General features: G+C 41.5%; 1 long non-coding RNA gene across 1 annotated transcript in view; it reads left to right on the top strand.

Annotated features, from left to right (window-relative positions):
- The window catches only part of LOC148127690 (uncharacterized), a 288,673-nt gene that overhangs the window by 79,920 nt on the left and 195,003 nt on the right, over window positions 1–13,750 (top strand). The gene's annotated exons all lie outside the window — the stretch shown is intronic.

The raw sequence follows: 13,750 nt of genomic DNA, 5'->3' as shown, positions 1-13,750 counted from the left end.
AACTGGACTTGAGGGAGGCCTATTACGAATCCGAATTAAAGAGGGAGGCGAGTGGAAAACTGCATTCAATTGCCCAATAGGTTGCTTCCAATTCAATGTTCTCCCGTTTGGCCTACAGGGGCACCAGCTGTCTTCATGCAATTGATCAACCAAGTGCTCCACGAACATTTATACAAGGGGTTTTGGTCTACCTTGACGATATCCTTATCTACTCGGAGACCAGGGACCAACATGTGAAACTGGTACGGTCCGTGCTGCACAAATTCGCGCTGCCAAATTGTACGCCAAATTGTCCAAATGTGAGTTCCATCAAGAAAAGATTGACTACCTGGGATATCGTATCTCACCCGAGGGTCTTGAGATGGACCCGGAGAAGGTACGAGCCGTATTGGAGTGGGCCCCACCAAGAACCCGAAAACAACTTCAAAGTTTCCTTGGATTTGCTAACTTTTACCGGCAATTCATCCCATGTTTTGCTAAAATAGCCATGCCTATCACCAACCTCCTAAAAACAAAGGAGAAGCGAAGCCTAGCCAGCCGTTGAATTGGTCTATGGAGTGCCAAGCCGCTTTTGAGAAGCTAAAGCGACTATTTGCTGCCGAGCCAGTGCTAAAGCATCCGGACATGGATGTCCCCTTCGTGATCAAGCTGATGCAAGTGATGTAGCGGTAGGAGCGGTCTTACTTCAATTAAGCGAGAAGGGGACACTACAACCGTGTGCCTACACATCCCGTAAATTAACTGACACTGAACGTAGATGGGCTGTCTGGGAAAAGAAGCTTTTGCAGTCTGCTGGGCTCTAATGACCTGGAGGCATTTTCTGGAAGGCGCGAGGCACCCATTTGAGGTTTGGACTGATCATAAAAACCTGGAGGCCTTAAAAGCGCCTCGGAAACTATCTCTAAGCAAGTTAGGTGGGCCCAGTACTTCAAACGATTCAATTTCTTTCTGAAGTACATCCCAGGAGGAAAGAATTTTATGGCGGATGCTTTATCTAGGATGCCACAATACAACAGTGTTCGAAAAGAAGTGATAAGTCCGATTGTGCCCACCACACAGCTGGCAGCACCAGTGGTCACCAGGGCGCAAAAGAAGAAACAAGAGGCAGATCTGTCCAATGATTTGATCGAACAATTTAAAGAAGCTTTGAAAACAGATGAATGGTTCCAGGCAAATGCAAATAACTGCACTGTTAGAGATGGGTTAGCCTGGATGGGAGCGAAGCTGTATGTACCTAAGACACTGAGGAGCCAAGTATTACAACAAACTCATGATTCCAAGGCAGCGGGTCACTTTGGTTTCGTGAAGACCTTACACCTGGTGAAACGGCAGTTCTGGTGGCCCTCTTTGAAAAAGACATTGAAACTTATGTAGCAAGCTGCCCAGTTTGCGCCTCAGCTAAGAGACCTCCCGGTAAGCCGCCAGGTCTGTTGCAGAATGTGGCCAGGCCAACTGCCCCTTGGAAGAAATCTCTATGGACTTTATAGTAGATTTACCTGAGAGTGCTGGGCACACGGTGATCTGGGTGGTGACCGACTTGTTTTCCAAACAGGCACACTTCATACCTTGCACCAAGATTCCTCGGCGAAGTCGTTAGCCAAACTGTTCATTATACACGTCTACAGACTGCATGGTGTTCCTGAGCGTATAATATCAGATCGAGGAGTTCAATTTACCTCGAACTTCTGGAGGGAATTTTTGAAGTTGATAGGCTCCACCCAAGGGTTAAGCTCCGCCCACCACCCCCAAACTAATGGGGCCTGCGAGAGGACTAACGGGTGCTAGAGCAATATCTCCGATGTTACATAAATTATCAGCAAGACAACTGGGTGGACCTGCTACCTTTTGCGAAGTAGCGTATAACAACTCCGTTCACAGCAGCACTGGTTTTACCCGTTCAAAGTGGCCACGGGACAAGATTTTGTACCCATACCTGAACTTCCTCCGAGAAACCCAATATCCAGTCATTGGATGACTGGATATCTCAACTACAACTCAATTGGCCAGTCGCTACGCAAAGCTCTGGACGAAGCGCATCAATCCCATAAGAAGTTTGCAGACAAGAAAAGAGCCCCACAACAGTCGTATCAAGTAGGCGACAAAGTATTCCTCTCAACCAAGTATCTGCAAACCACTCAGAGATCAAAGAAGTTAGGCCCTAAGTATGTGGGGCCTTTCCCTATTGAGCGAATTGTGAATCCCGTGACAGTACAATTGGCGCTACCAAAGACTCTTCGTCGCATTCATCCTGTTTTCCATGTCAGCCTGCTAAAACCCGAACACACCTGTACATTGAGACCGACCCAGACTGATCCCCCGTCCCATTGTTGATTGAGGGTGAACAACATTTTGAAGTTAAAGAGATTTTAGACTCTCGAAAAAGGAGGGTCGCCTACAATATCTTGTAGCCTGGAAACATTTCCCCCTCTCATGCTGAGTGGGTGAGCGAAAAAAGACGTTAGGGCTCCTGACCTGCTAAAGAAATTTTATACAAAGTATCCTGATAAACCATAAGAATGTATGCAATGCTTAACATATCTTTTATTCTCTCTTACAGGGACTAATGTCCTTTTTCTAGGGGGTCCGAATGTCAGCCTCAAGATCTCTTCGGGTACCCCAACTATATTATCCTTTATTTCTCCCTTAGTATCTCTACTACTAGGCTTACTTCTTTCGGCTGTCATTAGCAGGGGGGGAGGGGTAATTGTGGGGGAAGAGAGCTGGAGGTGTTTTGCATTCTTTTACTGTGGGCAGAAGAAGGGGGGATTGCTTCTTTCCAATTTTCCATTTCTTTCCTAGCCTCTATCCTTTTGCGCAGCTGCGAGGTCTTATCAAAATATGTCAAGGTCAGCGGACAGAGGCCTCATCACTACCTGAAGATGCTCACATGATCATATTCGGAACTTTTAATTGGCAGAGACTTCTGGACTTTGGGGGTGGGAACAATTCCATTTCTTTGTATGTGTGATCTGCGCGCCAAATTCTCACTTTCGAATTCCATTTGTAGCTTCCTTTTCATCTTCCAGTAAAGAAGAACTTTGCTCTGAACCATGGAGTCTGAGTATTTCTTTCTTGGATTTTGAAAGGAGCACATACCGACAATACACTGTTATAGCATACCTGACAGAGGAACATTCACCCTCCTTTAAATATTTTAGCAAAGGAGAATTAATCTTCTGAGTCACTGTTCCACTGTGAACAAGAAAGTGAGAAGTTCAGGATAACTCCTTGAATTTAACCTTCTTCTTCCAAAAGTGTTTCATCTGCTAGAAGGATACTGGTCCATGAAGTACAGGGCAGGCATCAAAGCTCACCACCTTGTTTGGAGTGAGCATCTTGCTGGAGCCCTCTGGGCTTCCAGTGTAATATACAGTTGAGGCTGGCCAGCAGAATGTGCACCTGACATTGCCTTCTGCTTGACACTAGTGAGAAGACACTGAAGGAAATGTTCATCCAGGTTGGTAATGTATACGTCATTACTCATTGTTGGTTGCTTGGGGAGGCCCTCTACATCACAGAAAGAGCTTGTGCCTAGATCGGCAATGCCAATGTTCAGAGAGCATCGAAACCATCAAGGAGAGATCCAACCTAGAACTAAGGAGAAATTTCCTGACAGAACAATTAACAATTAATTGGGTAATTAATTGCCTTTAGAGGCTGTGGGTGGCCCAACACTTTAAAGAAGAGATTGGACAACCAATCTATACCATTTTGTCTGAAATGGTATAGGATCCCCTGCTTGAACAGGTGGTTGGATTAGAAGACTTCCAAGTGTTATTCTGTTATTCTTATTTATCTCACTGTTGAAGTGACTCTGGAAAGCTATTGAGGCTGGGCACACCAGCATTCATCTGGGAAAAGCCAAGTTGCAGCAAGCTTCAAGCTTGCAAGAAGACAAGGCCTGGACAGATGCACCCCAAGTAGAAGAGGCAGAGAGTTCCCAGTCTGGCCCAGAAGGTCTGGCCTTCTTCTGTCAAACTGATTTTTGTGGCTTTTCCTTTCATCCACCCTTTGTAATAAACAGTCTGGTGGCTCCATCTTTGGGAGGGCCTGTTTTCTTCCCTGCTTCTTATTTTGACAATAGTTGGGTCTGTTATCATCCTGATTCTCTCTGATTGAATGGGAACAAACTCTCTTAATGATCCTGTTTGGGAAAGAAAAAAAAAAGCCAGGGAATCCATCAAGTATCATCCTAAAACTGTCCTGTATGAAGTCTGTAAGGATAACCCCATTTGCTGGCTGGGTTGATGAGACACAGTGAAGTTTGGCATTGGATCTGTTTAGAATAAATTATAACCTCTGAAGAGAAGATTCCGAATATGTCTACACAATGATAGTTTGACTGTTGGTTTTATATAAACAGATGGATGACTGAACGTAGAACAGGGCCACATTTTTAAGTGGCAAGGCTCTGCCAAAAAGCAAAATGAAAGGAGGAGGAGGAGGATGAAGAGGGAAAAGGAGAGGGAAAGGGAAAAGAGAAGGGAATAGATTGTGATGTTGAAAAAAATGGGTCTGCTGAACAAGCTGCCAAAATTCTGACATGCTACATGAATCAGACTGATTCAGTACTTAGCAGTTCTATATGAGGGAGGTCCTGTTCCAGAGGTGGTATTCAGCAGGTTCTGACCAGTTCTGGAGAACCGGTACCAGAAATTTTGAGGGGTTCGGAAAACCGGTAGTAACCTTCCCACAGGAGTGGGGTGGGAGTAGAGATTTTTCCTCTGCCATGCCTACCAAGCCACGCCCACCAAGCCACACCCACAGAACTGGTAGTAAACATTTTTGAATCCCACCACTATCCTGTTCCATCAAAGATGTTTACTGTGAGCTAACAAAATGTTGCAGTCTCTGTTGTGATATCAGGAGAAGGAACTTCTTGATATGACTGAAATTAAAGCAAGGGAACTACTTCATTTTCTAAATGTCCTTATCTTAATTTATCTTAATTACATTAAGGAAGGTGTTGTGCTCTGTAGATAAGGCCAGGCTTCTATTAAATATTAAGGAAAAACGTCATGAGGAAATTCCATCCATGAGGCCATTCCATAAAGAGGAATTATGTCAGTTCCTAAAGGACAAGCCTGTCATTAAGGAATTTACTGAGAGAGTTTTTTCTTTGAGGAATTTGGAAACCGTTCTCTATGTGTGAGTAAGAGTGCTGGGTTCTCCTACACTTGCCACTTATTTCTCAAAAAACAGGCTGAAAAATAATTGGAATGAAAAGCTACAGAGGTTTATTCCAGGGAATTGAAGACAAATGTTAATGCAACTCACCCAATTATCACTTTTATACTAAAATCTAACTTCCCTCATCTGATTTTATGAATGAATGCTTTATTGGCCAAGTGTGACACAAGGAATTTGTCTATGGTGCATATGCTCTCAGTGTACATAAAAAGAAAAGATACATTTGTTATGAATTATAAGGTACAACGCTTAATATAGTCATAGGGTACAAATAAGCAATCAAATCATGCTAGGAAACAGTCAATATAAATCACGATACAAGCAACCAAGTTACATTCATACAGTCACAAGTGGGAGGGGATGAGTGATAGAAACAATGAGTTTTATAAATTACAGCGGATAGATTTTTTTTAATGCTTTAACTGCTATCTAAATTTCACTGCTCTCTATTCTCTAAAATAGAGTATATATATTTTAATTGACAGAATCTGGTAATGGAACTACCCTTCTGGAAATAAATGTGCCTAACTTTTCTTTCACTGAAACAAAGCAACACTTAGGGGAAGGTATTATGACACAATGTCAACTGCTTTTCTAATAAAGAGGAAGAGTAAATACCCTGCATACCTCTGTTGCAGTGACTCAGATAAGTGTTACACAAGTAATGGAATATAAGAGCAATTGGATGTTTTGCAAACTATTGGGTGTGAGGGTTTTCTTCCCCAACATTGTGATTCTTAGGAATTATTACAACCGGCATTTTGAGTTGTGAGACCATGTCAAAGCTTTTTAGTTAGGAATCTTATCCTACCTTAACTGAGACGAGAACTCAGTATTAAGCAAAGTTATATGAATATTCCATTGAAGCCAGATTTAAGCAGTTGCTTGTTTTAACTAGCTTTTGTTTAATAAGCCGTGATGGGATTAAGCCATGGTTTCAAAACTTAAATTGTTGGTTGGCATATTACATAAACCTAAACCCAACAGATCACATTATGGCTTATTCCGATAACCTAGTCAATATTGTCATGGAGTGTACATAGTAATTGGACCTCTAGTTTGCATTTTGTCATGATAAACTCACTCTTAGTCGGTACTAGAGATAAACTTTTCCTAATTCAACCTTGGCTTTACATTCCACAGAACAGTGGAATTCCATCAAATATTATGGGCTAGACTTCAGCGAGCAAATTGTTTACGTGCTAAAAGAAGCTCTTTTAAGCATTGTGCACATGTACCACTTTCCTTTTTTCTTTCTGCATGGGTTGAAAAGAACTCAGTCACATAACTGTAACTCTTCTCCTGAATTAGGACTTGTGAAGTAATCTGCATCAAAGATCATGATTCGTAATAGATTCTGGTCGGTTGCCAAAGATTGATTACAGGCACGGGCAATCAAACTGAAGTTGTAAGGTTAGTTAGGCAGAATTCGTTATAACCCCTCCCAGCTTGTAGATTCAAGAAAAACAGAACCGAAAGCAATAAGAGAAGGAAGAAAGGAGGAAGGGAGATGAGTCCAAGGCTCAGAGAACTTTTCTACATGCTTTTTAATCTAATGCTTTATATTCCACAAATATGTATACTGAGGCTTGAGATGAAAGATTTTTTATAAAATCACACTTGTCAGCAATCAGATGCAGTTTCACACCAACCTTTAAATATTGTATTAAGTTATTATTTTCCCCCTTTCCCCTAAGTGGATCTCTCTAAATTTGCCTAAAATATTTTTAAAAGAAACTCTCTGATTATTTAGAGATGCGTATGAACTCTTCCAGGTTGACAAATTTCACACTTCATTATCCTGGTTCTTCTAGTTTAGGTGTCGGCAACCCAGAGTTCCAGAGCTGCATGCAGCTGTTTGACCCCTATCCTGTGGCTCCCTGCTGACCTGGTCCCATGACCTGCTCTCTCCCCTTAGATACTGGCCCAACCCAGCTGGGGCCGACGCCAACTTCGCTAACCTGGGATCCAGGAGGAGGGTACGATGGAAAGGGGGACAGGCCAGCAGCTGAGAAGCGAGCATGAGCCGCAGTGGTGACTTTCCCAAAGATGACCCTCCTCTTCTTGGCTGGCTGTTGCAAGGCCAGGAAGGCATGCATGAGTGGAGATACCCTCCTCAAGCAAGTGGCTGGGCTTGACCAAAGTGCAGCCTGATCCCCAAGTTGGGCGTGCAAGGTTCGGTGGGGCCAGCCTCCTCAGAGTAAAAAAGCTCAGTGCAGTGAAAAAAGGGGGCTGGCCCCACCGAACCTTGCACGCCCACCCTGGGGATCAGGCTTGCAGAGAGCCGAAGTGCCCTCGCCAAAGATGCTCACCCACCAGATGGTCAACCCGCCTGCTCTACATGCATTTGCTGCGCTTTGGCTGAGTGCATGCAGGGGAAAGGGTATCCTTACTTGTGCACATGTGTGCATACGAGAGAGAGAGGAGAGAGAAAAAAGGGGAGAAAAAGAGAGAAAGAGAGAGAAAGGGGAGAGAGGGAGGGAGAGGAACAGGGAGAGAGAAATTTGAGAGAGCTGAAGGGAGAAAATGAGAGAGAGGGAAAAGAGAAGGAAACAAATGAGAGAGAGAAAGGGGAGAGAAAGAAAGAAAAGAAAGAAAAAGAGAGAGAGAGAGAAATAGAAATGAGAGGGAGGGAGAGGGGGAGGGGGAGAAAGAGAGAGAGAGAGACCCAGAAAACATTGGCAGCCACAAAACATGGGAAGACATGGCTGGGGTGTGTGTGTGTGTGTGTGTGTGTCATGTGACTGGGTGGAAGTGATGTTGAGTTGGCTATGCCCACCCAGGTTTTGTGGCTTCTGGTGTTTTCTTTTCTGTGGGAAATGGGTCCAAATGGCTCTTTGAGTAAAGGTTGCAGACACCTGTTTTAGGTGTATATATTAAATTAGGCTTATTCTTAATGGATGGATAAAGTAGTGTAGTGTAAGTGAATATGTGTGAGGAGAATTACCTTGGACTGCTATCTCAAAGTTTTTTTCCTGATATACTTTTGAGATGCTTTGGTAACTAGAAGTCTCCAATATTTGTCTTGGAATATGAGACACTTGAGACATTCAGTTTTCTGAATGACAGGTGGAGTACAAATCTATCAAATATATAAATAAATACAGAATATGTATCCGTTCTTCCTCAAAATTGCAAGGATGCAGAATCTGATCCAGCTTTTGTTATCTAAAATAGTTTTTTTTTCTTTTAACAACCCTGTAATTTCTTGCATCAGGGTGGAGTCAGGGCAACTAAATGGGGCTGAGCATTTATTGGTTGGACGCCCTTCCTGGCTCCTACATGGAGCCCACAGCAAAGATATTTTGTCTCTGTGCCCAGAGAGAGAAATATCTGCCGCTTCCTAGGATCGAACTCATAAGTCTCCTGATTATAAGGTGAGAGTTCCACCTCTAGGCCACCATGCCATTCTTGTTATTTAAAATAGTTAAGGGATGATGTATCTATAGCAGTTCTCTTCTCCAGGGCCTAGAAGTTGTAGAGGAAAAAAGAAGCACACTCTGTTCTGAAAACAGATTGTTCTTTATGAAAACATCTCCAGCAGTCACTGATTTTTGTTGAGGACATAGTAAGGCCTCAGTTTGCTTCTTAGAGTCTTCTCACAGAGCTGACTGTATTGCAATGCAATATGTATTAATATTATTTTTAAAATGTAATTCCTGGTCATCTTAGAAGTTCCAGATTAGGTAGGCTATTTTTGTTAAAGGCTGTCATTTTATACATTGCAATGACAAATATATTTCTGATGGTGATGTAATACACATAAGAAAAATAAAAGAAACAATAGGACAGGGACGGTAGGCACGTTGGTGCGCTTATGCACGCCCCCTCTTAGGAAAGGGGTGAGGTCAATAGTAGACAGTCTAAGGTTAAAGTTTTTGGGGTTTGGGGAAGAAACCACAGAGTCAGGTAGAGCAGGGGTCCCCAACCACCAGGCCACAGACCGGTACTGGTCCGTGGAACATTTCCTACCAGGCAGGATTGTGGCTCTCCGACGCTGAAGCACGAACCAAAGCCATGCATGATCGCGGTCAGCGGTCTGTCTTTGGGGAAGCTCAAAACAGGAAGCAGCCTGTATTTTATTTTCTGATTTTTTTTGCCAATATGTAAGACAAAGCATCTATTTGTTGAGATTTGAAGTTGCCATTTGTTTGACCATTCTGATACATAGTCGAGGTCTTTTTGAAGGGTAGCAGTATTGTCTGTGATGTTGAATAGCTTTACATCGTCAGCGAATAGAACGCAGTTGCTCTTAATATGATCACAGAGGTCATTTTTGTAGAGTATGAAGAGAATTAGTCCTAGAACACTGCCTTGGGGGACACCACTGTTGACAGATGCAGAATTTAATAGGACACTCCCAATTTTAACCATTTGTTGTCTGTTTGACAGGAATGCTTCTATCCAGTTATGCAGGTGTCCAGAGATACCATAAGATTTTAGTTTTAGGAGTAGTTTGTCGTGTACCACTGAATCAAAGGCTTTATAGAAGTCTATGTAGATTGCGTCTATTGCTTTGCCCTGATCGAGTTGTGTAGTCCATATGTTTTTGCAGTGTAAGAGTTGCAGATTACAGGATAGTTTTTTTTTTAAACCAAATTGTTTATTAGAGAGTAGGTTGTTTGTCTCTAAGTGGAGGATAATGGATTGGTTGATAATTGATTCCATGACTTTACAGGTGACGCAGCATAAAGAGATTGGCCTGTAATTTTCAATTAGGCTGGGGTCTCCCTTTTTGAAGTTGGGGATGACTGTGGCTTGTGACCATAGTTTTGGCAAGGAGCTGGTCCTGAGATTTTTCAAAGATTATGCTAAGAGGTTCTGCTATGGCAGGGGATAGCTTTTTAAAGAAGCAGGCACATATTCTGTCCAGTCCAATAGATAGAGATGGTTTTAGATTGCGTAGTGCTTTTTCAACATTGTCTACTGTAAAATTGATATGTATTAGATCATTGTAGTTGTCTGTGGTTCCACTTGGAAATACTGGGCATGATCCATTGGTGTTTACAAATACTGAGCCAAAGAATGTGTTAAAGAGGTTGGCTTTAATTGTGTCATTGTTGCAGTCTTTACCATTAGATCGTTTCAGGGGTGAGATGGACCTTGAGTCTTTTAGTTTGTTGTTTACAAAATTGTAGAAAGGGCGGGTGGAATTTGTGCGAGGAAGGTTTTCCTCTTGTTTAATGTGATAATTGGTACATTCAGTCTTTATCTGATGGAATAAATTTTTGTATCGGCTTTTGAAGTTGGCAAGGTGACCAGATTTGTTTTTCTGCCAAAGTGATCTCTTTTTGGATTGAAGCTTCCTTATTGTTATGGGTAATCTGTTTTTTTCTGCTTTTTGGTGTTGTTATTGGTACAAATAGTTTGATGACTCTTTTGACTTCAAGTAAAAATATGTTGTAATGATCTTCAACAGTATTGTATCCAGTGAATAGAAATTGCCAATCAAGGGATAAGAGATCGTTGTCTATAAGATCATAGTTGCCTTTTTTGAAGTTATAATTGGGGATCACATCATTGTGTTGATTTTTGTGTGAACGTATGTTGAGACAAAAGTCAATCATGCTGTGGTCATTGTTGGAAAAGGGTTCTTTACTTTGTATTATGTAAATTGAATTCAAACTATTGCAGAAGATGAGATCGAGGCAGTTGTTAAGTCTAGTATTGTTGGTTATTAGTTGTTCCAGTCTCAGGTTTGTTACAGCATTGTAGAAGGTTGCATGTATGGGTTCAGTTTTACATTAATTTAGGGTCCAGTTAATGTGAGGTCGATTGAAGTCACCAAGAAAGATAAAAGTGTGTGGGAAGGATGTTGCCCATGTTAGCTTGTTTACATGTTCGATGTCATAATCAAGGGCTCTGTTACATAATAAGAATCAAAATGTGATATTTAAGGACAGTTCACAGACGATGGTCTCTGGAAGAGCAAGCTCTTGGGTAACTTGGATGTTTTTTAGGTGTAAGGACATTTTATAGAAGATAGCAGCACCACCTCCTCTACGGATTTCATGATCTGATCGGTAAACATGATAGTCTCTTACTGTGGTAATGGAGTCAGGGAGAGATGCATTGGGCCATGTTTCACAGACAAATATGATGTCAAATTTAGTCCTATTTAGTAAGAGGAGAAATTCAGGTATTTTATTCACAAGACTTCTTGCGTTGAGTAGCTTGCATTTAAGGGCAGTTGTAGTTGGAATTGAGTAGTTAGGGCATGCATACCTAGTTTTGAGTGATGGTGGGTTGGATGAGGTAGGATTGGATGTGGAGTTGTGGATTGTGTGACTTACTTTTGATAGAATCAACGTGGTAGTCAATATAGAGATCCTTCTCTCCGTTGTCTAGATGTCTTTTGAGTTCCTTGCGGAGTTCACTGGAGTGGATTCTTTGGAGTATGGATAAGTCTGGTCTTGAGCAAAGTTTTTTGTGATTGGGATTGGTTTTTGCAATGGCATTTATTGTATGAATGAATATGCGTTTGCTGGACTCATTTTTGCAAACAACTCTACAAAATTTTGGGGCCACCGAGCCATCATTGTATTTGACTCAGGGCCATCTCTGGTTACTTCAACAGTATCTTCAGGAGAGATGTTTGTTGTATTTGAGTATGATATTATGAACTTTGGTGATGTCATCTGATTCGTTGGTGTCTTCAAGACCAAATAAGATGGCATTTGGACATTTCTGATCACGTTCAATGGTGTCTCTGATGAGTAAGGAGATATCATTTGTGGAATTATTTGATGGGATAGTAATTATTTGTGATTGTAGTTTGGTGGTTATTTTTGGTTGTAGTTGTGATTGTAGTTGAGATAGTAGTTGTGGTAGTGGTTGTTGGGTTGGGATTTGATTTTGAGCTGATAGGTGGTCGCTTATCAGTGCTGTATTTTTCTTTTCAAGAGAAATTAGGCTTTCTTATATAATTGTTTCAAAATGTGTTGCTAAGCATTTTTCTATTGAGTGCATGAGTGATTCTATGCTATCAACTCTGTCAGGCAGGGTACTTGGTTTGTTTAGCTTAGGAAAACATGATGGACATAGACAAGGGAAAGTATCTGATGCTTTTAGGAGATCAGCTAGGTCTTTGTTTAAGTTTAAGCAGGCAAGGTGGGCTTGATTGTCACATAGGTAGCATTTGATGTTATTTTAGCTTTCATTGATGGTTTTAAGACATCTGAAGCATGTACAGGAGTCTGGGAGGTCATTGGTAGAGATTTTTTTTTGTTTGGTAGTGGAGGATTTGGAGTTTCTGGAGTTTCTGGCTGGCATGGTCAACAACAATAGTACACTAAACAATTACAATATCTAATTAATGTGATAGGTAGACAGTTACTTAATGAATGTTGGTAATTAATAAATGTTAATTGATAAGTTAGAGAACAAATTAAAAGTAAGGTTATGTATTACTAAAAATCAATCAACTTATTACTAAGAATCAATCAATAGACTGGATAATCAATGATACAGTATTAAATCTCTATCAGTTCAATGAATCAGTAAATTAGTGGTCATTTAACAATTATACTATTATATGATAAATCATCTATAAATATTTGGTCTTGAGGTACTGGAATAGTGGAGGTAGTATAGTATTGGAAGTTTGTGGGGTAAAGTTCCTTTGTTTTTCCTTAAAGCCACATTTTTTGGTTTTTGTTTTGTTTTGTTTTTGTTTTAAAGAGGAAGCATTGCTGTTTGATAGATTTGAATGGAGAAGATTTGAATGAGCTCACCAATCATCTATTTTGGAGTTTGGAAAGGATGAGATTTGGGTGGGGTTTAGGTGGAGGTTGTCCAATCAGCTAAGTGGGAATTTAAATTCAGGCTGACTAATCAGCTGGGTTTTTTAAATGGAGCTGGGTGATTTACATGGAGACAATCAATTCTCTGTGAGTCTCCTTTGTTCTCCCCAATTGGTGGCCGTTTAGAGTTATTTTTGGTGATTTGATTTAAATGGAGACTGTAGACATCATTCCAGTTCCTCCATCATTGGAATTCACAATCAATCTCAGTTTCAAAAAGCAATTTTTCCTGAATAAAAACCTTCTTCACACCTCTTCTTCTCATCTAGTCCCCCCCGCTTTTTTCTTCTTTAATCACTCTTTTCTCAAGCTCCATTTAATTTCCAAAGTTAGAAGGTAAAAACATAAATTAAGCCGCTGCCACTTAATCTTCACACTCACCCCTTCCGTTATGGAGTCTTCGCTTTTTAAGTTGTTTCTGCCTCGGGTCCACAGTAAATCTTCGAGCCATTTACCCGCTCCTTCCTCCCACTGAAAAATACACTGCCAGTCTATAAGGAGCTGGGGGAGAGACTCACCCGCAGTTGGGTAGCTACTAAGGTTGCAGTTGGCAGTTGCCGCAAACCCACAGCTCGTTCGTTCCCCGTGTCGACCTCCCTCTCTCGAAACCAGGCAGATTCTTTAGACCAGGTAGCTTCTTTTCACTAGGCAGCTGAAAGGGAAGAAAAGATTGGACAGCCATTTGTCCAGAATGTGATACGGCCTTCTGCCTTGAGCAAGCGGTTGACCTCTGAGGTCCCTTCCAGCCCTATGGTTGT

Source organism: Pseudonaja textilis, chromosome 1, assembly GCF_049901715.1.
Source record: "Pseudonaja textilis isolate UNSWEBS1 chromosome 1, rPseTex1.2, whole genome shotgun sequence".
Classification (NCBI taxonomy): domain Eukaryota; kingdom Metazoa; phylum Chordata; class Lepidosauria; order Squamata; family Elapidae; genus Pseudonaja; species Pseudonaja textilis.
The sequence above is the reverse complement of the archived record's forward strand: the minus strand, read 5'-3'. Positions and strand labels throughout refer to the sequence as shown.